The sequence below is a fragment of the Camelus bactrianus genome, chromosome 15 (assembly GCF_048773025.1).
Source record: "Camelus bactrianus isolate YW-2024 breed Bactrian camel chromosome 15, ASM4877302v1, whole genome shotgun sequence".
Classification (NCBI taxonomy): domain Eukaryota; kingdom Metazoa; phylum Chordata; class Mammalia; order Artiodactyla; family Camelidae; genus Camelus; species Camelus bactrianus.
In genome coordinates this window covers 6,472,729-6,499,433 of record NC_133553.1, presented here as the reverse complement: position 1 = coordinate 6,499,433, position 26,705 = coordinate 6,472,729, and the positions used below count along the sequence as shown (strand labels likewise).

The window sequence follows — 26,705 nt, the reverse complement described above, 5'->3', positions numbered from 1 at the left end:
CTTAAATTTGCATTAAAGCTACATTCTGTCAATCTTTCTCAAATGATTTTTCTCTGATTCTAAATCCATGACCTAGTGAATGTTGTACTCCTGTGTAAATCATTGATCTTCACATCACACTTGTTGAGTGGTCAACGAGATTTTTTATTTAGATTATTCCTGAAAGGAAAAGCTCAGGCTTTTGAGAATTCCTTGTCTGATGTCACCCAGGCAGTCACAGTAGAAGACAGAGCTGATATAAAAATCCCTCAGCTGCCTGAACTGCAAAGCTTCTGGGATTACTGATCCCTGAAATGCAGGTGACTCTTGGTGATAATCTGGGGGATGGTTTACATGATCAGATTCTTCCAGTCCTGTAAATGGGTTCCGTGGCCCCAGCCCCGGGAGGGCTGGTCATAAGGGCCATATCGTGAGGGGTGGGATGGGAAGGCAAGGTCTAAGAGCTGGCATCACTGAGATTCCACACTCGCTAAACACAGACCCCAGAGCTTAATTGTTGTCAGGTTCTGTTCTGGATTTGAGAGTGTGTTCAGACATGATTCTTGCCCTTCAGGGGTCACTGCCTGGGTGGAAGTAACCTTTACATAAATCTGGGGAGGATGACAATTAAGTAGATGGGCTGTTATGATTCTCAGTGTGCCCAGGCTCGCTCTTCCAGGCACTCGTGGGACTAACGAGAGTCATGTTATTCACTCATACACTGATTTATTACCCTTGAATTGATCATTTGTCCCACAGTAAGTGAAACAAGCGATGAGGAACCTGAGTTTTGTCCCCTTTCCTAGCACTGATTGTATCTGTCAGTCAGGCGCCCTGAGTATGCATTGTGAAATGGTGGTATTTCTTGCCCAATGGGACTGCACTGTCAGTTCTGAGAATCAGGGGATACACGTGGGTAGGACAGCACACTGACACACATGGCACCCCCCCACCCCATGAGACAGCATTGTCGATGCTCAGGTGACCCGATGTAGACCGCGGTGCTAAACTTGAGCATGTTTAGTGATCTTGGTGGCTATGAAAATACAGACTGCCTGTCCCTACTTCTGGAGACACTGAGGGTGTGCACCCCAGAATTCTGCACTTTAAGAAGCACTTCAACTAATTCTGATGAAGATGATCTGAGTGTCCCACTGAGAAACACTGGTGTGCGATGCACCAGTATTGAGGATTCTCAGGGAGCGATGTCTTTTCAGGATGGTCCAAGGGCCCTCACGAGACTTTTGCCTTGGGTGTAATTGTATGTGTTCGAAAGTGATGTCTCTCACTTCCAGTGCTTGTCAGCATGCTCTGTGCAGGGATTTGCTCTCAGCAGGTATCAAAAACTATAAGTCTTCAGGTCACCGAGCTAGAGTGTGAGCGATCTTTTATTTTGGTTTTCTTTATTGCAATGCAGAGTCTCCCGAGAAGAGATTCAGACTGAACAGCTTTGTGTCGGACTTTGGAAGACCGCTGTTGCCCAAGGGGTTCTCTGGCAGCACAATGACGAATCTAGGTCCCTCTTTCACTGCTACGTCAATGAAGTGGACCGCTTGGACAAGGCCAAAGCTGGTATCCCAACCATAGCCCTTGACAGTGATGTTCGGCTCCAGGAAGCCATCAGATGCAGCAGGTGGCCAGAGGAGGAGCCGAACGGGCTCATGAAATGTGACACCCCCAGCTTCATCAACACGGACCAGAACTCTTCCTTTGGGGAAGATGATCTCCTGATTTTGGAACCACCTATTGTTCTAGAAAATAAGCCAGTTGCCCAGACCTCACACAAAGACTTGAATTGGAAATGTGCTTTGTCAAGTGTTTCTCTGAAGATGTGAAGTCTGTCTTTGTATGGCAGGAAGTCCCCTTTCACAAAATTGTATGTGTTTGTGTCTGAGAGAGAGAAATGGAGACAGACAGAAAGACGGAGACAGAAGAGAGCCCCCTCAGAAGAGAGCTAGTTAAGGTGAGTTTTTGTGCCTTAGTTTTTGTGCCATTTGGGGTTTTGGGGGGAACAAAGTATTTACACTGTCTCATTCTCCTCGTTGGAAACCTTGGCCCCGTCCTCAGTGTCAGCGGCCTTGAACGGGGTTGCCATGGTGCGTTTCATCTGGCGCTGCCAGTTCCACGCTCTGCCTTTAGCACGTTGCTTTGCCTCCCAGGGCTGCCACCCTTTAAACTGTAAGGTGAGGAGTCTGGAGTAGATGATCCATCCCAGCTCTGCTGTTTTGCAAATTTCTGATTTCGTATTCTGATGAGGCTGGGATACACCCAGAGCAGTATAAACCAGGCCCTACCTCCTGTCTCTTGCTGGGGCATCCCTCAGGTCTGTGCCTTCTACTCAAGCCTTTACTGAGCCCAGCTTTTGTCAGGAGCCCAGGTGCCTACCGGGATGGCAGGAGACCTGTCTCTCGTGGTCACGGTGGCAGACATTTCTATTGGTTGTGCTGAAACAGCTCTTCTGAGATCCTCCGGCCACCCTTGCTCCAACCTGAGGACAGACCTACCGTTCCTTTCCTAGGAGGAGGATCAATCCATGGTGCATTTTATGACAATCCTGTCCCCAGGAATGCACGGAAGGTTATCAGCTGAGTGAGGGGAAGTGCCTCTGTGTCTCTGTGTCCCTGTATCTCTGTCTGCTCACAGTGCCCTGCCACCGGCTACTGAACAAGAAAAGTGCTATTCACCATGCTGTGTCTTTTGCAGATGTGTAGGTGATGGTCTTGTGGCTCATGTGTGGGCTTTGTGCTGGGATGGTGAAGGGCTTATAAATACCTCATCAACATGTATTCGAGATGGCCTGGTGCCACACAGACTTGATTCATGAAGGCATCAAGCCTGCACACTGGTTTGGAAACAACTTGGTTTTGATCAGTCACACGGCATGCATGACTCACTGCTGATCTCTGGGTGGTTTTTTCATTTTAGATTTATTCACCCAGTGTCTTGCTTAAGCTGAAAAATACATTTATTTCACTAGAATATTCTCAGATTCTTTGTTTTCACACATCCAGTTGTTTAATTCCTTTAAAAATCATTTTGTGTTTAAAATGCCTCCTAATATCTATCATCTCTAGGCTCCCAGTGGCCTGAGCCATGCACCAGATTTGATGCAGGAACTGTTCCACCAAAAGAAATCCCTTTGCCATAATATCTTTTGAGGAAAATATTATTCTTTAAGGCTCTAACAGTAAATCGTAGAACAAAGCAAGGAACATTTATTGTAGTTAATACATGTTCATGCAAAAAGAAATGATATTTTCATTAAACAATGTTGATTTTAATAACTTTTACTAATGTGAATATTATTACTCATAATTTAAGTAACCAAATAAAACCACAGTTATTTATTATGAAGTTTGAAAACTATTTACACTGTCTCTCAATTAGAGGTAGCTTTATTAGAAGACTGAAGGGTATTAAAAAGATGGAAAAATACCCATGATGACACCATCATTTTTATTAACTAAATATCAAGAACTGTGCAGGGTTAAGATTTAACCCTCTGCAAGCTGTCAAGTAAGCATGAGGTAGTTTGTGGATGCTGCCAGAAGACAGGAGACTCCCCCAGGTTCAGAGACAAAGAACTTCTTGCCAGCACAGCAGGCAGCTTGGGGTTCATGTTCATGTTGGTTCCTGAGTTTCTTTCCTTTTGCTGTTGTAACAAAGGACCACAGACTCAGTGGCTTAAAGCAATACACATTCATCATCTCACTGTTCTATTGTGCAGAAGTGCAAAATCATTGTCAGTGGGCTAAAACCAACGTGTGGCCAAGGCTACGTTCCACACCGAGGCTCTAGGGAGGGATTCGTCTTCCTACCTTTCCCAGCTTGCAGAGGTGTTCACACTCCTTGGCCCAGGGCCCTGTGTCACTGTGACCTCTGCTGCCACTTTACATCTCTGTCTCTGACTATATAGATATAAAGGAAGAGTCTTCTACATCTGGTATGGACCCTTTATCCTAAATGGACATTGTATCTCTATTTATGTGCAGATTAAAACCCCTTCCCTCCAGGGTGTGGTGGCATCAGCTCACAAGATTACCACTCTGGGCTTTAAGTGTCCTCTTTGTATTGTCACCTGGGAACTTCTCTTTCCATAGTTAGCTCTGTGTTACATTTGTTGTTGTATTTTACCCGGCATTACTGAAAGTTTTACTTAAAAGGGATCCTAATTAGCTCTGTTTACCTGTTTCCTGAGCTGAAAGCTTCAGTTCTAGAGTATCTGTTTGATTTCTCTTAAAAATACATTCCAGTATATTTCTCTGGTGAAAGTCTTTACCCTGTTGTCTATTCTCCCATAATTTCCTTATTTTCTTGAATATATTAAAAGTATTTTATAGCCTTTATTGGTAACTCTGATGCCTACATCACCTGGGGGTTTGCATCCTTTGTCTAATGTTTCTTATTCTCATATTATCCGTTATATAGTCTTGACATGTTGCATGTCTTGAAATTCTTTATTACATGGCAGACATTGCAAATGAAAAATCCATATGTTATTTTCCGTGAGAGGTTTTCTACCTTCCTGTTAGGCAAACAGGGTGAGGGACTGATCATGTCGCTCCAATCAGGCGCTGAGGTGGATCAGGACTGAAGTGCCTTTTTTCTTAAAACAGCTTTGAGGTATACTTGGCAAAGTAATTTTCACACGTATAAAGTGTACAGCTAATAAGTTTTGACATAAGTATATCCCCAAGAAACCATGACCACATTCAAGAGAGTGAACATACCCATCACCCACAAAGCTTCTCTCCTGCCATTTGTTGTCCCTCCCTCCCTCCCCATCTCTTCCCCTGGAAACCATTGATCTGCTTTCCATCACAACATATTGGTCTGCATTTTCAAGATCCTTGTATGAATGGATTAATGCAGTATCTACTCTATGTTGTCTGACTTCTTTCATTCAGTGTAATTATTTTGAGAGTCATCTGTGTTGCTGTATTAATAGCTTATTTTTCTTATAGCAGAGTATTGTTTAGTGCTGAGTTTTTACTGAAGAGTTTGTTGTGAGCAGTGTTTGGATAGACCATCATTTGTTTCTCCATTTACTTTTTGATGGATGCATGGGTTATTTACAACTTGAGCTATTATAAATAAAATTGCAGTGAATATTTGGTTACAAGTCTTTATATGGACATATGCTTTTCTTTTCTAAAGCACCAGATGAGGAATATCTGGGTTATATGGTAGATAGGTATTTACCTATTTTAAAGAAACTGTTAAAGACTTTTCCAAAATGATTGTACTATTGTAAATTCCTTGTGGTGTGTATCAGCTCTGGTTGCTCTACTTCCTTACCAGCACTTTGTAAGGTCAGTCTTTCTAATCGTATTCATTCTTGTATGTATGTGTACTAGTATCTCACTTTGGTTTTTAAAAGCATTTCTCTGATGACTAATGGCATCTTTAATCAGCATCTTTTCATATGCTTATTATCCATCTGGATATCTTTACTGAAGTGTGTTTTCTGGCCTCATTCATTCATTCAGGTGTTTGCATTATTATTGAGTTTTGAGACCTCTTTATTCTGGATCAGATACAAAGAGAGACCTTTATCAGATATATGATCTGCAAATAGCTTCTGTCTATGGCTTGTCTTTTCATTTGCTTAGCAGTGTTTAGAACAGCTTTGAAGAGTCTTCATTTTGATAAAGTTCACTCTATCAGTTTCCTTTTAAAATACATTATACTTTTGGTGTCATAGCAAAGAAATTTTTGCCAAACCCAAGGTCATAAAGTTTAGCCTATGCTTTTTCTCCTAGCTGTTTTATAGTTTTAGATTTCCTATTAAGATCTATGATCCATTGTGACTTAATTTTTGTATATTTTGTGAGGTGTGGATCAAAGTTCATTTTTTTTTTTTTGCATTTCACTATCTAATTCTTCCAGCACTACTTGTTGAAAAGATCCTTCCTCCACTGCATCCTTTTTGAGAATCAATTGTCTATATAAGTGTTGGTTTAGTTCTGAACATTCTATTCTGCTCCATTATTCTATTTTCCTGTTTTACACCAACACCATACTTTCTGATTACTGTAGTTAAAAAAAAAAAAAAAGGCTGAAAATCAGATAGTGCAAGTCTTCCAAATTTGTTTTTCTTGTTCAAAATTGTTTTGGATATTTGGGATCCTTTGAATTTTTATATGAATTTTAGAATCAGTTTTAAAATTCCTTACATCCTGTTCTGCCAAATTTCCACCCATGTCTTTGGCCATCTCCAAAGCCACATTTTCTGAAGAAGTCTCTCTAGATCCCAGGTGAAAGGAATTTCTGTTTCATCTGTGCTCCAATCACATTTGATAATATTTGATTACATTTATTCATATTTGGCTGGATGTACTTTGTGATCTTTCCTGCCATATAGTAAATCTCTCAAGATTTGGAATCTTGACTTGGTTCCATCTGTCTGTTGAGAAAACTAGTTCTAAGCTTTGCAGGAGTGAGACCTGCAGTAAGAGGTATCTGCAGCACACATCTAGCTCACTGCTTGCATATCGTCAAGGAATCCTGCAGATTTAGAATTGTTTATTGTTTTCTCCAAGATGGCTCAGCCTTTTTTATTTCTATTGCTACTGCTGCAGTTTCAAAGGAAAATGGGCTAATTATTTTCCAAATAACAAAACATACTGTAATTGAGCTGTGACGCAAATTATGTGCTGCTCTTTCTTAACAACCTGCTTAGTGTTCACAGGTACCTTCACTCATGGAACTTTTGGGAGAATGTCATATCCTCAGAGATAGCAATGCTGTCTTTGGCAACCTGAGCGGTAGTATCTGAACTCACTCCTGCTGTTTTTCCAGTGCCCCCTCTAGCCCTCCTCCAGCCCTCCATGGGGGGCCTGCAGTTCTTCCCTCGAAAATCCTGTTGCTTCTCAGGAAGAATTCCCTATGAAACATATTCATGTCCTTCTTGTGGGGACATTCAGTCCAGAGACCTGACAGCAGGGGAAAATGTTTAGACTGCTTTTGGTAGAACGTAAATTCTTCCATACTTGTTAGAAGCAAATCCAATGAGGAAACTGTGTTGGCATCTAACAAATCAGGATAAATGTCTGATGAGGAAGATCAGCTTCCCCATCCCACTCAGGTGTCATGTTGATGTGACGCTCACCTTGGCTAACATTTTCTCCTGTGAGCAACGTGAAGTTCAAGACGTTATGAATGGCTTTTTGTTTTTCTTCCTTAGTCTTTCCACATTCACTGTGTCTGGTGAGATTATATGAATCCTGCTTATTTTCAGCCCAGCACTAAGCTTTTTAAAAGGATCACGTGTTTAAAAGGCTAGTGGACAATTTGTTAGAAGATTGAAATCCTTAGACTTTGGTCCTAGAGTTGAATCTTGGTTACTGGTGAATGAGAATTCCCGTTAAAATTTTAAATTCAGTGATATAAAGTTTTAAAAATAGTTAAATATTAGTCAATTTCATTAAACACTATAGCAGTTATTTACTTTTAAGCCTGTCTCTGGGGCAATTTTGCAATGATTCCCTCCCTTTATTGATTCCCTCTTTATCAGAATCCTTGAGAGGTCCCTGTCATCATTGTCAGTATCATCATCATCATCACCACCATCATGGAACTGATTCCTCTGGGAGATTCTAGGAAAATAAAGAGTTGGACGGGGTTATGTGCAGGTCAGTGTGTGCATATACAGTAAGAACAGTTGTCAGACATTAGATTCAAGATACCCATTCCATTTAGAGAAGAATGTGGTCATGAAATCCTGATGTGCTGAATGAAGGAAGCGATGGGAACAGGGTAGTCAATGGAAAGGAGGAGGAAGTGAGCGAAGCGGGGAGCATAGGTCCTTGGTTAGGTGATCAGCACATTGGTGAGAATGAGGGGAGTGTGATGGCAGAATCATGTCCCTCCCCGGCCACAGGGTAGCCACCTGTGACATTTTACTGTAAATGGCAAAATGCATGACAGATATTTTAGGACAAAAATCTTAGAGGATTTCTGTCTTCTAAATTGTCTATCAGTTAGCATTTTAAACCCATGATACATTATTAAAGATTAGTGCAGGGGGACAAATAAAAAGGATTCATATAATCTCACCAGACATACTGAATGTAGAAAGGCTAAGGAAGAAAAACAAAAAGTCATCCATATGTGCCTTGAACCATAAAATGCCCATGAGAGGAAATGTTACACAAGGTGAGTGTCACAGCCACATTCATAATGCCTGAATGGGATGGGACAAGGGGATCCTGAGATGAGACAATAGGGTGAGTAGCCTGGATTGTCCAGGTGGGCCGAATGTAATCACAGGGGTCCTTGAAATGGAGGACATTTCCCAGCTGAGTTTAAAATCAGAGGGAGGTGTAGCCATAGAGCAATGTTCAGAAAGGCTGCTGACCATGAAAATGGAGGAAGTCGTGGGGCACAAGCTAAGGAAGGTGGGTGACCTCTGGAAACTGGAAAAAAACAGCAACAACAAGGAAACATTCTCCTCTAGACCCTCTAGAAGGAAGGAACCCTGCTGCTACCTTGAATTTAGCCCAATGAGAACTGTGTTGGATCTCTGACCTCCACAGCCATAAGCTGATAAATCTGTGCTGGTTTAAGCTCTTAAGCTTATGGAAATTTCTTACATTGGTAAGAGGAAAATAACATAGTGAGCCTTAGTGTAACGGATTAAAGGTATAGGATGGGGTGTGGAGAGGATTCTGACATTTACAACTAAAAAACAACCAGGTGAAGTGGGAAGGTGTTTTAAGGAAGACCTACCTGGCAGGGCTGTTAAGCAGACTGGAGCGAGGGGAGCATTGGAGTTAGATGAATCAATTAAATCTCTACCAGAAAAATAAGGAATAAAATGTAACAGGGCTTCAGTGATAGTGGATGTAGGAATGGAAATGGGCAGAGAGACATAAATATTACTTTGAAATTAGCTACAGGTTTGATGACTGCATGTTGGGGAGACTTAGCCGTTGTGTGGACTGAATGTTTGCATCCCCTCAAAATCCATATGTCGAAACCCCATCTACCAGGGTGATGGTATTGGGAGGTGGGGCCTTTGGGAGGTGATTAGTAGGATAAAATGAGGTCATGAGAGTAGAGCCCTCATGAATGGGATTAGTGTTCTTATACACGCCCCCAGAGTGCTTGCTTCTCTCTGCTCTCTGGGATATGAAGATATTGGGAAGACAGCCATCTTCGAGCTGGCAATCCTCTCAAGGATACATTGACCTTGAAAGTCTCAGCCTCCAAACCATAAGGAATATGCTGGTTGTTTAAGCCACCCGACCCACGGTAATTTGTTACAGCATCCCAGACTGACGAAGACAGTGGAGAATGCCTCTGAGTTTGGCACTGATTGCCTGGAGAATGCTGAAACCCAGGGAAGTGGGCAGCACAGACGTTTACTCATTTAATCCTGCCAACACAGTAGGAGATAGAGTCTACATATTCCTCGCTACTTAAAAGGTAAGGAAAAAGAGGCACAAATAATAACAACGACAACAAAAACAACAATAATTTGTCCAAGATTCACACAGAACCCCCTGGAGGCAGAGTGAGAATTTATACTCAGGCAGGCTGGCCCCAGAGCCCCTGCTCATAACTAATAAGTCAGATCACCTTGCTTATGTGGATCAGTTTTTTTCAACTGTGATATGAGGGTACTGTGTCCAGTAACTTATAATTTCAAAATACTTCACTGTAACGGAATCATTAGTCACAGGCCTTACAAACCACAGAAACCTACACATACAAAAATAACTCTTTAGATCAAGATAACCAATAACGTTTTTAAATATTATACCTGCTGGGCCTTTGCAATAAAATATCTTTTTATAATTCTGTCTGGCTACATAATAACTTCATAATCCTGCATGTTGCTGGTGGCTCCATGTTGGACAGCACGGGCCTAGAAATTTTAAATTACTTGCCCAGACTCGCCCAGGAAGCTCGTGGTGGGATCCGAGCTATAGTCTGGGACTTTTCCTTCCTACCCAATAAGTCCCTCATGGAAGTTTAGAAGCTTCTCCTTTGGTGCCCAGCTGTCTATCCGTACTTATAACATCTTGTCAGGTGTTCCAGCCTGCTCCTGAACATCAGCCAGAACCCACTTCTGCTCTATTTTGTCCAGGTAATACCTTCTAGCAACTTCCATTGCCTTCTTGGCATCAGTTCTTACCTGGAAGGGTAGTGGCTAGAGGTGGAAATGTGTCCACATGACAGGTTTTTCATAAACATAGCAGGAGTGGTCAAGAGAATAAAACGTCAGGAAGATGAGTAGAAGCAGGTCATTTAATATACCAAATGGGTACTTTCAATGTCTGTGTTTCCGAGTCCAGGCTTGTTCTGCTCGTGCATTACAGGCCAATAAATCAGGAGACCAGGTTTTGGGGGCAAGAAATAGCGACTTTAATTTGGAAAGCCAGCTGAGAAATGGTAGAATAATGTCCTGGGGAACCATCACCCCAAGTCAGATTTCAGGCTCTTCTTATATTAAAAATGGGAAGTGGGAATGCTTGGTTGTTGTAAACTTGGTGTATGAATTCTTTGTTGTTAGAATCCTTTGTTCTTGCAGCTCTTCACCTGGGTCACATCCGTGTAAACCTCCAACAAACAAATGTTGTTTTTTATTCTGTAACTTGTTATCTTTATGTGAATAGAAAAGTGTTAATATCCTTCAAAGTCAGAGCCTTGAGAATAGGGTCTCCTGTATATTTCAGGCTCTAGGCAACATTGTTTTACAAAAGGTGCAGAACCAACAAGACTAAGCCTAGGAAACAGGGCACAGGGTTAAAGTCATAGGAACAGATCTAATATGGAGTCAGATTTTTTCTTTCCTATTTCAGTAGTGCCATGGAGAAGGCAGTTTGGGCAGCTTTTTTAGGGTCCTGGAGGCTTTCTCTCTCAGGCTCTGTGTGCCTCTGTTGAAAACCCTTCATAGCTATCTGGCCTGCTGGAAAACCACTCCGCCTGTTTTGCCCTGAAGATGTGTTCTGTTTATAACTGATCTCGACTTCTTGGAAAACAACTCAAAAAAAACTCAGTTGGTTTTCCACCAGCCATGGGCAGGGGTGAGGAATAGCACTAAATTATTTTATGAAAAATAATAAAAGAAGTCTTAAAACAGCACTGGGCACATAGGAGAGAGTCAATGAATGCTTCCTGGCTGAAATCAAAAGTGATGGCTCAGTGATTCCATGGCTGCTGTATTTGCTGAGCTTGCTACTCCTTTGCTCCATTACACATTTTTTTAACTGAAAAAGAAATACATGCATGTGGTTAAAAAATTTCAAACAGAGCACAAAAATACACAAGTGAAAGAAGTTTTCCCTCATCCTCTCTTCTTTCAGCCCTCCCTGGAGATGCCACTGTTTACAATCCTTTGTGTGTTTTCCAGATATGCTATGCACATTCCGACCTATGTATGTAAATTCCTTTAAAGTATTACTTATTTTTAACTTAAAGGGATTTAAATCCTCAAGTGTCTTCTGCCCTGGTAATAGAAAAGAGCAAATCTGACTCCATATTAGATCTGTTCCTTTGACTTAACCCTGTGCTCTGTCTCCTAGGCTTCATCTTGCTTGTAAAACAATGTTGCCTAGAGCCTAAAATATACAGGAGAGCCTATTTTGAATGCTCTGTCCTGTAAGGATTTTTAACACTTTTCCATTCATATAAAGATAACAAGTTACATAATAGAAAATAACGTTTGTTTTGTTGGAGGTTTACAGGGATCTGACCCAGGCAGATAGCTGCAAGAACAAAGGATTCTAACAACAAAGAATCCCTACATCAAGAAGATTGCAAAAACCAAGCTCGTAGAAAGAAGCCTGAATTCTGACTTGGGGAGATGGTTTTCCAGGACATTAGTTTGCCATCTAGGCCTACAGAAAGTTGCTATTCCATGCCCGAACACCTGGTCTCCCAACTTACTGGCCTGTCCTGCACTAACGAGAATGAATTTGGACTCAGTAACACTCCTATCTTCCTAGCAAGCTGGGCACTGGAATTGAGGGCAGCTATCCCACACCCAGGGACATACTGTGAGCCCTTGATGGTTCCCCGAAGGTGGGGTGTGGTTTACCCAGGAAGGATGGGGACTATGCATCAACACTCAGGCAGTATGATCCTTCTGGTATCTGACCTCGTACCACCCGCTCCCCGCCAGCACAAAAACTGGGAGAGTGGTGGTAAGGCAGAGATCTTGCCTGCCTGTGTCCCAGCGTGTAAAAGGGGAATATGTACTCTTTCCAAGGTAGTTCTGAGCGACAACACCTGCGGGTGCTTGGTTCCCAGAGCAAAAGGAAACCCAGCTCCACTTTGCGGCAACGGGTGTGATGCCCGTAGGTGTCCTGCAGAGGCCTTGTGTGGAGGGCTGGACCAGGGAGGTAAAATATGAGCTGCGGGCCTTGAAGGGTTAGAGAAGTGTGCAGAGGCAGGACTGCTGCCTCCTTCAGGATGCCCCAGAGTTAAAACTATTTCTCTCCATCACTGCTACTCTCCTCAACCCTCCAGATCCTTGCCTTCTCTCTGCTCCTCCTGTCCATTTCTCTCCCTCCACTTTTCCCCTTCTCCCCTCCTCCTCCCATCTTCTCCGTCCCTTGCTTCCCCACCTTCTCTCACAGAACCCAGAGAGGATCGCTGTCCCTCCTGCGCATGCGCAGTCGGTGCCAGCTGGAACGAGGGTTGGAAGCTCCAGCTCCGAGCAGGGGATCGGCCCCAAATTCTGCTCAGCTCTTCCGCCTGGTAGGACTTTTGTTCCTGCACCGGCGCCCCGGCCACAGCTGTCCAGGGCCAGGTGTGCACCTGCCGCCTCTCGCCCCAGCCGGGCTCCCCTCTGTCCGTGGCTGGCGTCCCTTTCCCCTCTCCCACCCGCGAGTCCTCTCCTCCCGGGCTGCCTCTCCTCGGCCGCCGGCCCGTCCCCGCCCCTGGGCGGGCTGTGTCCCGGGCGGGCGGATTCTGCGGACCCGGATGGGGGCGGGCGGCTGGGGCTGGGGCTGGCCTCCGAGCGGGGCTACAGCCCGCGTCCCCCCCCCGGCTTTCCCTGCCCCGCGACCCATGGGCTGCCCTCGTCTCCCTTCCCCTCTCCCTGGGGACCAGCTCAGTGGTGTGGGCGCTGCTCCCCGGGCTGAGAGCCTCCGGCTGTGAACCCCAGCTTCTCCTGGTGGAGTCGGGAAAAGGGAGCGTCAGTGCTGAGCGAGCTTCCGTCTCCTCCCTCAGTGTTTCTGCCCCAGGTAAGTACCTTGAACACTTTCACGTGTTATGATGGCGGTGCTTGATGATGTCACTGTTTTTATAGTGAAAGGGATTACAGTGTTGAAAGCAAGGCTTGATTCAGTTAAAAATGAGCTGAAGGCATGAGGCTGTGACATCCTCCATCTTTCCCTCTCCCAGGGTGAAACGTGTGAACCTCGATCTTAAAAAGATAGTTACAGTCCCTAACTAGCCCAGCCCAGCTAGGGTCTGTTAACAGGAACAGCACCACCAGAGGCGTTGGAGACTCAGGGACTTTGCAGTCCTAAAGAGCTCCTGGCAAAATTTGGTTAGTTTTGGTTTTTTGCTTCTTCTTAAATTGTGGGGCAGACTAGTTGTATAGAGGGAAAAATAATTGTCAAGAAATATTTTTTCATTTAACGTCTTTATTGTGATATTGTTCACACACCATGAAGTCCACCCACTTAAATGCTACAATTCAGCAGCTTTAGCATATTCACAGTGGTGCAACCATTAATATTCCAGAACGTTTTCATCACTTCAGAAAAACCAGTGGAAATGATTGACCTATACACACCTTCCCAGTGCTGGTTCTAAAGAAGATTCTTGGTTGTTCCTGACCATAAATTATCTTGTTACCCATAAAAAATCTGGTAGGAAATCTAAACAGAATTGTATTGAATCAGTCTATCAAAGCAAGAAGAATTAATGTCTTTATGGCATAAATTACTTCTACCCATGAAAATATCTCGGACCCTATATTTTCATATTTCCAGAGCCTGGCCCATGGGAAGTCCTCATTAATTGTTGGGTTTGTGAATGATGAGATTCTATACATCGTTAGTTGCAAACTGAAGCCTTTCACAGAAGAGAAAAGAAACTCACTGAAGCCAAGTGACTCTCTGATGGTCAGAAAGAGTGACAGCCAGTGCTGGAGTGACCCAGTGGACTTGGTGTTTGTAACCAGAATTCTCCAGCACCTACAGCTAAGGGGATCAGAGTATTCTTTTATTTTTTCTAAATGGCGTTGCTTTTATTTTTACTTATTTTTTAAAATTATTTTTTATTGAAGTATAGTCAATTTAGAATGTTAGTTTCAGATGTACAGCAGAGATTCAGTTATAAACATATGCATATGTATCTATATATCTTTTAGTTTGTTTTTAGTACAACTCATTACAAGAAATTGAATATAGTTCCCTGTGCTATATACTAGGTCCTTGTCATTTATTTTATATTTATTAACGTGTATCTGTTAATCCCCCTTTTCCTGCCTGCTAACCACAGTTTGCTTTCTATGTCCATGAGTCTATTTCTAGCAGCACCGTTTTTGCTAGTAATATATGCTGGTTGGCTGCTTTCAGTTTCAGTAATTCCACCTTATCTGTGGGCATTTTCCTTCTGGTGGGCCTGTGTGTGGTTTGCTCACGTGATATAAGAGTTGTGTATTTGGGAGAACCCCAGGCCTCCTGTAGTGCTTGGTACAGAGTGCCCACTGAGCTGATGCTTGAACTGGGAAAAAAAAACAAAGTAAATGTTGGAATTTCCACTATGGTTGAGACTTCCAGGTTTCTATAACCTGTTTATCCCACATTAATGTTTGCTGCACACATACTGGGTAATTTGGTGGAACTTCATGGTATGGTGGTGTAGAGACGGGGCCTTGTATGCTTCTTCTCTTTCCGTTTTCTAAGACTCATTCTCCTGGGCCTTCCAGATCCTCCCCCAGAAGTGCCCAAGGCTGGCTTGTTGCTGCGCTGAGGCAATATTTGTTAATAAGTCCTTTTCCTCATCTCTTCTGAGCCTCCGTTTCCTTCTCTGCACAATGAAGACTTAGACTAGAAAAGTGCTTTTCAGTTTCTTTTAAGCCATGTTTCCTTTGAGAAACAGAAAATACAAATCTCTCCTCCCATTCAACATATAGATTTTGACACATCCAAAATGTGACATAGCTCTTTGTGGAAAATTGAAGTGATTGTGATTCCAGGTGGCACACAAAAGAGTCTTCAGAGATTTATTGCAGGGAGAGGGCAGGAAAGGGGCAGTATATCCCACTTTCTAGTGTGAGCACTGGAACAGGGGCTTGGGTTTAAATACGGTGTCCGACGTGGCCTCTCTCTCATCTTTTTTTTTTTTTTGCCTCTCTCTAATCTTGCACAATGTGATAAACCTCTCTCCCTCAGTTTCTTAATGCGTCAAGTTGGGGTGATAATAATTTAAGTGTTTTGTGAAACATTATACACATAAGACATTTGTTTCTCGGTAGAAACAAATCCTGCGAGGGAATAAGGGATTTTTAAAAAAAAAAAAAAATAATCTTGTCCACAGCACTCTGTCTTGTGTCTATTCTGAAGTTCCTTGAGGGTGAGTGTTGGGTCTAAACTCCATCGTGGGACAGGTGGCCCATGGGTCTGTGTGCCGCAGATTGCCCCCTCCTCCCCAGTCCTCTTCCTCTCAGTCCAGGATGAAGTTCCCTAGTAGATTTACACAGAGATCTTGTGGAAATGGCTTTTCAATTTATTGTTTCACGAAGAAGGGCTGCCATCATGGTCTCTGTAGTCAGGTTTTGGTGGCCTGAAGGCTATGCAATTACGTTTTTCTATTTAACATAAAGAAAAAAATTACAAGTACAAAATTAGTCCTACGGTGGTGGCAGGGGTTCTTGAAAGTGGGGACCATTAGCTTTGTTAGTTTCAGGTGCAGGGGCCTCTGGCCATGAGGTCACATCATCGTGCTCCGAAGTTGGAGGGACCAGTGGGCTCAGTGGGAATGTTTACTGAGTATATCTCATGGGCTGGGCATTGACCTATTTTTACTGTGTGTTCCTTATTTGAGACAGTGAGCACGTTTAACCTCAATAGCCTCTTTAATAAATTAGACTTTTTAATTTTGAGATATAATGTAGATTCCCATGTAGTTGTAAGAGATAATATGGAGAGGGCCTACGGACTTTTTGCCCAAATTTCTTTAAAGGTTCCATCTTGCAAAGTTGGGATACAATTCAGTAATGACTCACTAACCCTTTGAGGTTTGTGTTATTGCCCTCATTTCTATTCATGATTAAACTGGGGTTAAGAGGAGCACACAGGCCTGCCCAGGTCACCCATGGTTAGTGTAGAGTCGGGTGAAACGTGGGCTTGGAATTTCCAGGCAGTACCAACATGATGCTCTGTGGCAGGGAGCAGCATTCACTTTGCTTGTTTATTCATTCATTCAACAAGCATTTATTGAGTAAACTCTGTGGGTCAGATGTTATCATATGTTTATCTGATTCTTCAGCACTATGGAGAATCCGGTAATGTTTCCTTCTTTTTTTAATCTGAGAAAATTAGCTCTGAGAGGTTATAAACCCCCCAAAGGAAATATAGCTCATAAATGAGGGACAGTAAATTTGTACATTTCCTTCTTTTTATGCAGGTGGTAACCTAGGCATTTTACATTTGTAAAGTTCCATAATCCAGATATATTCTTGTAAGGCAAGGATTTTTTTTTAATTGAAGTATACTCATGTTTACCACGTTGTGTCAATTGCAAGGTGTTTATTTTTTCTTGAATTTGGAATTCAAAAAATATTTTTTGAGGGGGGTAAATAGGTTAATTTATTTGTTTCATTTTTTTTAAAATGAGGTACTGAGGATTCAACCCAGGACCTCATACATGCTAAGCATGTGTTCTACCACTGAACTGTACTCTCCTCCCCAAAGCAAGTTTTCTTATCAAGTATTCTGCAGCTTAGGAGTTCAAATAAATTGGAGTTGAAATCCAGGTCTTTTGATCCTACTGTGTTTCTTTGCATTATATCCTGCTGAAGGGTGTGGAAGCAGTTCCTTTATTCATTCCTTTATTCAGCAGTTTTGAGCATTGACTTTGCATCAGGGCCTGGCTAGGTGCTTGGAAACAGAAAACAAGAAATGACCCTTTTCTGCAGAGGGCGGAAGCCGAGACCAAAAGCTGCATAATGTGATCCGAGCTGCGGTAGCCATGTGCAGACGCTGAGGACAAACTGTACCCCCGGCTTTGCTTGGGCTTCCCCTGCCTTCTGACTGGTACACACCAGGTCACCGCAACCCAGTGAGGCCCGCAGCCTGCAGCACAGTATGTACCTCGGTCTCCTCTTCCCTCTCGTCAGGGCCTGCAACATGAACATCCCTGACTACGTGCAGTGTGCTTAGGACCACCAGACTCTCCCCGTGGTGGTCCAACCCGTGGGGATCATCTCAGAGGAGAATTTCTTTTGCATCTATAAGCGAATCTCCTTGGTGAGGCAGATCATCCCTTGCGGCTCGCAGTGGGCACTCTGTATCCACTAGAGTCACCACTATGCACCCGAGAATAGGTGGAGCGACTTCCAGACCCACCGCAAGGTCGTGGGCCTTGTCATCATTACCGACTGCCTCTTGGCCAAGACCTTCGAGAAGCTCCACGTGCAGAGGAGCTGTATGGCACCACGCTCTATGACTCTCGGCTCTTTGTCTTTGTGCTGCATGGGGAGGTGCCCGAGCAGCCGCGCACCGACGTGGCCTTCAATTTACGAGGACTGCAGGGTGGTGGAGAAGAGGATCGAGGACTTCACTGAGTCTCTCTTCATCATGCTCAAGTCCAAGTGGCTGGACTGTGCATCCGACAAGACTGGGGATAAGATCCTCCTTCTCTACATCCTGTTTGAGAAGGAGGACTTTGTGGGATTGGACACAGAGAGCAGGAAATTCTACCTGGATGCCCGGACACCCTGGCTGTGTGAAGTGTTGCTTCCCTACATCCAGAAAGGGATCAGCAAGGAGGAGGGCTGTCTTGTAGCCAAGGCGTGAGGGAGGTGAAACCCGCCGGTTTTCAGACGTTTAAAAGTGAATCCGCCTTTGTTTCAGAGAGATTCTTTTAGGGTTATTATGGACACTTACTCCCGCTTTTCAGCCAATTCCCCTGGTGTGACCCCTGGAGTTGCTGTCCAATAGAGTAGCCAAAGCCACTGATGCTAGGAGAGCTGGGGAGGAGGCTGCTCTGAGCTGAGATGTGCTGTAGGTCAAATGCACATCAGACGCTGAGACTTGTCTAGTAAAAAGAATGTAAACTATGTTGTTTCTTTCTTTATTGATTACATGTCAAAATGATAGTATTTTACATACTGTAGAATAAGTAAGATATGTTCTTAAAATCAGTTTCTAGGGTTTTTTTTTGGGGGGTTACATTTTTAAATGTGGCAACTGGGAAACTTTCTTTACATGGCTGTCATTTCATTCCTGTTGGACAGCATGTCCTGGGACAGTCTCATTCCTTTGCTTATAGATGTCATGCTGAATCCTGAGACGCAGAATGAGGTGCTGGTTGAGCTGGGAGTGGAGCCAGTATCTCCTGCCTCCCAGGTCCAGCACCTGCACGGCTCAGGCCCTCTCTCCATGCCTGACAACCACCATGCCAATTTAGGACAACAGAAACACTGCCAGGGGCTTCCAAATGAGCTCCTTATGCAGGGAAAGGCGTGTCACGGAGCATGGGGCACGGCAGGGAAAGATTCGTCCTCACTTTGTCCCTGTGATTAGGTCAACGGACCCACTTTGCCTTGGAAGTGCAGACGAGCTCTTCTGGGCTGCCTACCCCCCCACATTCTGCTCTGTTTCCCTGTGTATCTATCGAGATGTCCCTTGGGCAGAAGAAGGTGAGATGCCTTTGCCGAGAGGTGGTCCCACTTTGCTGGGGAGAGTGTGGGAATCTGTGCCCCCCCGACCTACGGCCTCGGGCCTTGAGTCTGGAGAGGGCTCATGGCGGTCCCACAGGTGACGGTCGGAGGGCCTGGCACGTGCTGCCGGGCCTGATGTGGAGGAGGTTTTCTGCGATTCTCTGTGAGTCTAAAGTCAGATTCTATTTTCTGGTTGTTGGTAAGTTAGAGGAGAAGATGCCAGAAAATTGATAAAAAGAAAGTCCAGACCAGTCCTGTGAGTGACAGGCACAGGGGACCCGAGTCCCACCTGCTTGTGGTGCCTGGCGGGCTCTGGATGAATTTTCACTTCCTCCCCGGACATACCTCTATATCTTAAGGAAGGGGCGAGGCATGTCGTGGCCATAACCAGGACTTGTCCTCACAGGGCCCCGTGATCTACACTGCTTTCTCCCCTTCTGCTTCTTGTAGATGAGCTGGCAGATGTATTGGCCTGGGTAAAGCTGAGGACACAGATGCCAGCACCGTGCCACTCCCAGGCTGGCTCCATTCCCGTCACCTGTCACCTCCTGCTGAGTCCCCAGGCGTCAGTCAATGTCGGTACATCGGTGCAACGTAAGCAGGGACCAACATCTCCCCCTGGACAAAATGGTGGGTGAGCAGTGGAAGCCTGGGGCCCTGCCCCAGCCCCCGGACCAGTGCCTCTTCTTTTGTCACAGGAGGCACTGGTGACATGTTTGCTCAGCAACTGCTTGGCTCTGAGTCTGCAGACCCACCAGAGAATGCCAGCTTGTTTTTGCCTTTTGAAGTCTGTCCTTGGTATTTGGCGGAGTAGCTGGTTGTGTGCTTAGCCCATAGTGGTTGACACTGTCACCATTGTTTACCCAGAACCTTGTGTACCAGGCATGGCTCCCGGCATCAAAATACAGCTGCGCATTAAACCTCCCTCCTGGTGGGTCTGTCTGTTTTGGTACCATAAGGGCTCAGCCAGCATCTGAACGTCAGTGAGATAACGCGGACTGTGAGCTCGGGTCATGTAAGTTCTCCTCCAGTCACTTTTACTCCATTGTTGCTTTTACTATTACACAGTCATTACTTTTTTAAACAATGCTTTGGTGCAGGAACAGAGCCTAATTCTCTCCTGTTACTCTTGGTGGGAGTGAGTAAAATTGTCCAGCTTGAAATGCGACCAGATTTTGTAGCTCAAAAGTTGTTTACACGCATCTAGGTGAAGTTTAGGTTTGGGGCGCTGACCACGTTGGGGTCCCCCGGCAGCGCCGCTCGCTTCAGGCCCCTGCCTTCCCTGGAACAATAGGTGAGGGTGGGTCTCACCGTCCCCTCGTCCCTGTCCTCACCAAACTCACGTAAATTCTTGTAATTTCTCTCAGTTATTTTTGTTCTCATGTGTTTCTAATTTTCGCTGTTCCTCTTTTCCTTTTTCTATTTCCCTTTCTATCTTGTACCGCCCTGTGAGCATGTTGTTGCGTCTGAAAAGTGGACTGTGCACACCCTGCATTGGAAATAGCCAGATTGTCCTCCGTGCTGTCCCCATCGCTTTAAAAAGCAAAAACTTAATAGTTGCCTTGATCCATATATTATCCTAGTCATTTTTTTATTTTCTAGATTTTTGGAATTTTTGCTTTGTTAGCACATCACCCACTGGTGTTTGATACCTGTTAAAATCCTTGCTTTGAGGAACCAGTTTGGTCCTCCTTATGTTTGGTGACAAATGCGCCCTTATTAAATTTGTTTGATTGTTTTGAAGAAGTGAGATGTGAATTGATTTAGGCGGCTGCTGAGGGATTTTTCTCAAGGAGTATTTAAACTTGGAATGTCAAAATCTGCAGCATCTTCCTTGATTCTGGCTTTTAGACAAACGTGCTTGGCACGCGGTTCAGGGCTGTCGCTGTGTGACGTGCGTGACGGAGCTTCCTGGCCGGCGGTCACTGGTGAGAAAGTGGCAGTCTCGGGGGTGAGCAGCTGCAGGGGATGCTGTTGGAAGAAGCAGTCACCGGTTTTTTGTTTTTTGTTTTTTCATTCACTTTCCCGGTGCCATTTACTTAACTTTGCCTTCATAGAGAGGCAGGAGCGGGTCTAAACTCCATGCCACACTTATTTTCCCTTTACGAGGCTGGTTTTTCTGAGTATCAGAACAACATGGCCTTCTCCTAAGTAGCTGGCTCACTTGGATCTGGTGGACACAGGGACCGCTAAAGGGGACCGTAGCTTCCTCTCTGCTCCAGCCAGTGGGCATTCAGAGCCGGGTCTGTGGTTTGCTCCAGCAGCCATGCAGTCCTCCCTGCACCAGCCTTTATTATTTACCCATGATGGCAGTAAATAGCTGACTCCGTGTCTGTTGCAGTTGACGTCCACCACTGACGGCCGTGTCGTTAGTTTGCGGTAGTGAGTCTCCAACACCCTATTCAGCTGTGAAGTGACCTTGCAATCTCACCCACACCCTGGTTCATCTCACCCGGGGGAAGGGTTTGGCCACCACCGTCATGCTGGCCATGAGACCTTGTTTCTCCTTTCATGCCCTGGTCCAATTGTGGACACTTCATCCTTCACTGACTTGGTCTCGCTTGAGACAGGCCAGACGTTCTGAAAGAGAACATCACATTCTGGGGGGGAACAGATCACAAGAATCGCAAGTAGGAGTCTAGGCTCTCTGGGTTGGCAAATGCAGGCTGGGATCTGTGAAGGCTGGGCTGTGCCCTGAACACAGGCCTTTCCCGTGGCTCCCGAGAGCCCAGGGGTCGGAGTGAGAACAGCCTTGCCTGGGTTCCCCCATCCTCATCTGCTCACTGGCAGGTGTGTCTGCTAACTAGGAACTCCCCCAAACTTCGGGACCTTCAAAGTTCAGACCACAAGAGAACCTTGAGTCCCTTCTCCTGGGCCTCCTTTGTGAGAATCCAGTGCCTTCTGAGGTGACCAGAGGCAGGAGATGCCTCCCCCTCCAGGGAGCTCTCTTCGGAGGACTGTGATGCACTGCACCTTGCTGTCAGCTTGTGGGGTTCCATCCGTGGTCCTTGCAGAACCAGACTTGAGACTGGCTAAGCAATAGAAATGACAAGACTGATTCCAGGGCAGGGCCGGGTTGAGGTACAGGGGAAATTGAATGTGACCTCAAACACCTAGGTGGGTTCTGGGTCTGTTACTAAAATCTGGAGCCTGGGAGGTACCTGCCAGGAATCGAACTCTAGAGTAAATGGTGGACATGAGGCATTTTTAAGATTCCATTTGTCATCCAAGTTAGGACTTCAAAGAGGCACTCGGGTCTATGGCCCCGGGGCTCAGGTGAAGGAGCCGAACTAGAGATACACGTTGGGAGTCGTCATTCTTAGCTGGTGTTCACAGCCGTGCAGGTGGATGAGCTCATCTCGAGAGGTGCAGACTGAGGCTGAGGCGGGTCAGGGCTGTGCCTGGGTTGGAGGAAAGCCCAGACCATGCAGCTTTGGCGTGTCACTCAGTGGCGTTTGGGATTTTCAGAGCAATGGCATTTATCCTTAAGGGTCTTGGGGGTGGGCAGGGCCACCCAGGAAGAAATCTGAATGGAGGGTTGTGGCCATGCGTGCGCGTCTGGGGATGATGCAGAGGCTGCATGTTCCAGGAGGGGAACCTCCTCGGAAGATGGAGTCGGAGTGAGGAGTGTTGAGAAGGTAGTCACACTCACCTGTGAAGGAGGGACAGAGGCCTAGGGAGTCTCCACCCTAGCGGACTCTCTTTCCCACGAACAAAAGGCCAGCAGTCAGAAGATTTGAGGTGAGAAGGAGCCAAAGTGGAGAATGGTGGTTGGACAGTTCTGGAATAGTCTCCCTGCAAAATAGAGTTTAAAAAACCCAGACTCTTAAGAACACTGATAGTGACGTTGGAGGAGATAGTTCTTTTTCTGGCCTCCTAAGGGTAAGACATGTATCCGGGGATACACAGAAGAATCGGGCATTCTGGTCCGGGGCTTGACCCTTACCAGTGGGAACAGGGCAAGTTTAAAGGGGAAGAAGGGCAGCAGAGGGAAACTAGCCAGGTCTCGTGTCAGGTAGCAGTCGGCCTCACTACTTGCGTGTTGCATTCACATCCGTGCCTCCCAGGTGGGCGGTGGCAGCCCACTTTTGCAGATTGGGAAGCCTTCTCAGAGGGGTTAAGGGATTGGTCCGTTTAGCGGCTAGTCAATGCTGTAGCAGGATTCAAGCAGGGCCTTGTCAGACTTCAAGGGCATGTTCTATCTACTAATTCCGGTACCTCCCTGTTGTACCTGGATTGGTGAATTGGGTCAGTTTTGGAGCCTTTCACAAAAAGTACGATTTAAGTGCCTCAGGACTGTTTCACAAAGCTCAGTGTTCTTTAACGGTTCAGAAGCACCGCAGTGATTTTCGCCCCACAGAGGTAAGGTCTTACTCTTTTGACGATGACGTGGTTGCAAATGACTTACAGGTGCAAAACCAGACTTAGCAGCTTCTGAAGGGAAACTCTCCAGTTCTCCCTTGATAGGCTTTCTTCCACGGGATGTAACCTGCTGCAGCGTAGATCTGAGCTTTCCGTATGGAGTGAGGGTTTGATATCCAAAGTTAGCAAAGAAGGGTCAGATGGAGAAAATCGACGTTAAGAATTTATTTTGGGGTTTCATTAGACAAGATGCACTATCGCTTAATGGCCCATATAACGTATGTAATTGAATACAGAATATTGCATTCCTTACTTTCTAATGAGAGCTGTCTTGCAACGTAAGGTTGTCTGCTTTGGAACTTCAGCTCAGCCACTAGGGCGCCTGTCAGTGTGTTGGTGTGATTGTATTTACACAGTGCATGTAATCTGGGCTTCCTCAGCCCCAAACACTCCAGTGCAGAATCATAGGCTGTAGCCATCACTTAGTTACACAAATACTTCTACAACTATATGATACAAAAAAAAAAGAGAGAGAGAGAGAGAGAGAGATTGCCTTTATCAAAGTTCCTTTGATTTTAACTGCAAACTGTTGTTGAGCAGCTCTGGTTTCCTTTGGATATGAATATGTACATTTCTTTGCATGTAACTTGGATTTTAGACTAGAACACCAACCTCTTGCTTTCCATGAGCCACAAAACTCATAGCCAAATGACATACGTATGAAACATTTTATTCTTTTCTTCTGAGACAGAATCCTTGAATCTGGGACTTGGGCTGTGATTTTGCTTTTTGCTCTTCCCACCCCTCTTGTTGTCTCACTCCTTTTTCCCACGTGGCCTCCAAGAGGTCATGGTCTCCGAGGAGCAGGTGGACAAACACCAGTTGGTCGCCAAGCAGTCCTGCTGTAGAGGGAGCCCAGCCAAGAGCTAAAGGACATCATCAGAGAGGGCTTCCTTGAAGAAATGTGCTCTACATTCAGTTATGAGGACAGAGTAAGAGTCAGCCAGGAGAAGGAATCAAGATGGTGACTCAGGTTGCAGGAGCAGCCCGGGTAGAGGCCTGGAGGCTTGTGGGGTGGGGACTCGGGGAGAGTGCACTGTGTGGTCCAGGGTGGAGGGTGCCCCTGCTTGGGAGGACACTGGAGTGGGCCTAGGGATGGAGGGCTTAGGAGGAGGTTGGTTTTTTACTAGAACTGACACAGAAGAGGCAGTGAAGTGTGTCAGCAGAAAGTGACCCTCAGGAGAGGTACTCCTGGTTTTGCTTCTGATGTTCTACAGAAAGAAGGGGTCGGGGTGGGCGAGAGCAGCTCTGCCCGTCCCTTTGAGACCCACCCCTTCATTCATTTATTCATAACACATGCAATTCTGAGTGTCCAGGGGAGAGAGGGTGGACTCACAGTAGTAAGCAAAATGTATTGCTTCTTGAGAGCTTAGCATTGTCAGAAGTTGTCTTAGCGTAGAATGTTCTAGGAACACAGCAGGGGCACCTAACTCAAAGTGTAGAGGTTCGAGGGAAGGAAGTCTCCCTTGACAAACAGTCAAAATGGGCTTGGAGGCAAGTGGGAAGTAGCAGCAGGTCAGGGGGCGCCTGAGGTCACTGGGGACCTGGGTACTGAGGTGAGGCTGGGCGAGCAGTGTCGGGGGTGGGGCTAGAAATCTACCAGGGAGCCTCTGAAGGGTTTGAAGTGGGGGTGATGTAATCAAATTTGTGCTTTGGGAAGGCTGTCCTGGCTGTGTGTGTGTGTGTGTGTGTGTGTGTGTGTGTGTGTGTGTGTTTGTGTGTGTGTGTGTGAAGCAGGGAAGAGGGGGAGAGTGCCACCAACTGGGAGGGTCATTAGAAGACCATTGACAGGCTGGGGGGCCACCAGTGGGAGAGGGGCGTCGGGGCTGCTTGGGGACGGCAGGGGCAGTGTGAATGCCGGATTTCCTCATGGGGAGAGCTTATTAACGGGGACCCCCTAGCGGCACCTTGTGGCTGGAAGAAAACGGATGCAACCAGGTGGACTTTTCTCTTCTTCCCTGCATTGTGTGATGATCTTAGCTCAGCCAATATTTGGAAGAGAAGAGCTAAGTTTCAGGGTAGCACAGGACATTGTTGAGCTCGTTCGAGTGAGATCTGATAGGATTTAGTCTTGTGTTGAGATCTGCATGTTCACTTAGCTAGAAACGTCCCGTCTTTTGGATTTCCATAGGGGTATTTTTTCTTGATAAAGATTGCTTTCTTGGTGAGAGGAAATTTAATACAGCTGCTGTGTTTCTCAAAAAAAATCTTATCTTTTAAGAAATTTAATATTCAAAAGAATAGCAAAATTTAAAAATGATAAAGTAAGGCTTTGGTGTAGTTTCTTTGGTTTCTGAGTTAATGTAGAGTTAGAGCCTTTGCATTACTGAAATAGCACATCCTTGTCAGTATTTAAAGAGCTGTTAGTGAGCGCCCCAGGACCCACTTCTCAAAGCATCATTAAATCTTGCTCTGAAATAGTGAAGTCATAAAGGTCTTGTTGGCAGAAGCCAAATAGTTGGTTTATAATTTGCAGCATAGCACCCTTTATAAAATAATAATAGGTTCAAAATTAAGAAAGTGGAAAATAATTGATTTTTTTAAAGCTGAAACATAATCTTTCTTGTGTTAATGTTGCAACTGGAAATTTCGAAAAGAAAAATCCTACTGTAATATCATCTACGTGGAATACATATATGTCTATCACGTTTGCAATGTAACTGCGCAGTGGTTTTTGAAGTCAGGACCATTCCAGCTGAGTTACTGGCAGTGATGTTTGCTGGTTTTGAATGGAAGACCCTAAATTTGCCTTCTTAGCTTTATTCTTTTCTTTTCTGTTCTCTCTCTCTCTTTTTTTTTTTTTTTTTTTTTTTGTAGTGAGAGGGCTCAGTAGTGCTTTGCCAGCATGATTTTGGGGCAATTTGGGGGCAGATATCGTGCACAAGCAGTGAGATATTTCCATGCATTTTACTTTCCGGACATCACCATGGAACATGTGGGGGTTTGTGCCTGCAGGTCGGGATGCTGCAGGACTCCCTGGTCCATCACCTTTATGTCTTGGAGCTGCTCCAGTCAGTGAATGACTTTCTGTGGCTTGGAGGTAAGGTGATCTGATGCAGATGATCAGATGTGTAACTAAGTACTGTTACTTGAAATAGAAAACCTATCAAAAATGGCTCTAAAATACAGGATGAGGGAGGAGAATTGGCTGAGCTGCTTGCATGGGGAATATTCTCAGGTTACTCCCTCATTGTGTCTCCTGACACTCCCCCCCCAGCCCTGCATGGCAGTCATCGTGAAGCAAGCATGCACTTTCTCAGAAACGCGCTGAATTTCTTTGTGCCTCTGTTTGTTGGCTTTTTTTTTTTTTTGAAAGCACATCTTGCCCTTTGCTTAAATGCCATCCCTGCCTAGTCACCTCTTACACTCATTAGTCTGGAGCTCGTCCATACATAGCTGCTGAATGGATGAACAGAATGTAGTATCTCCATGTTGTGGAACATTATTCAGACGT

At 45.1% G+C, this 26,705-nt stretch overlaps 1 protein-coding gene across 21 annotated transcripts in view; it reads left to right on the top strand.

Annotated features, from left to right (window-relative positions):
- The window catches only part of LOC141573431 (uncharacterized), a 38,271-nt gene extending 12,188 nt beyond the window's left edge, over window positions 1-26,083 (top strand). For 15 of the 21 annotated variants that reach the window (XM_074341532.1, XM_074341531.1, XM_074341522.1 and 12 more), the window contains one exon: window positions 1,397-3,333. The gene's annotated coding sequence lies outside the window, so the exon portion shown is untranslated. Of the gene's footprint in view, window positions 1-1,396; window positions 3,334-7,495; window positions 7,603-9,248; window positions 9,409-12,456; window positions 13,176-26,068 lie in introns of those variants that run through there. The other 6 variants (XM_074341524.1, XM_074341527.1, XM_074341525.1 and 3 more) reach the window with 6 other exon arrangements.
- Window positions 26,084-26,705: the final 622 nt, after the last annotated feature.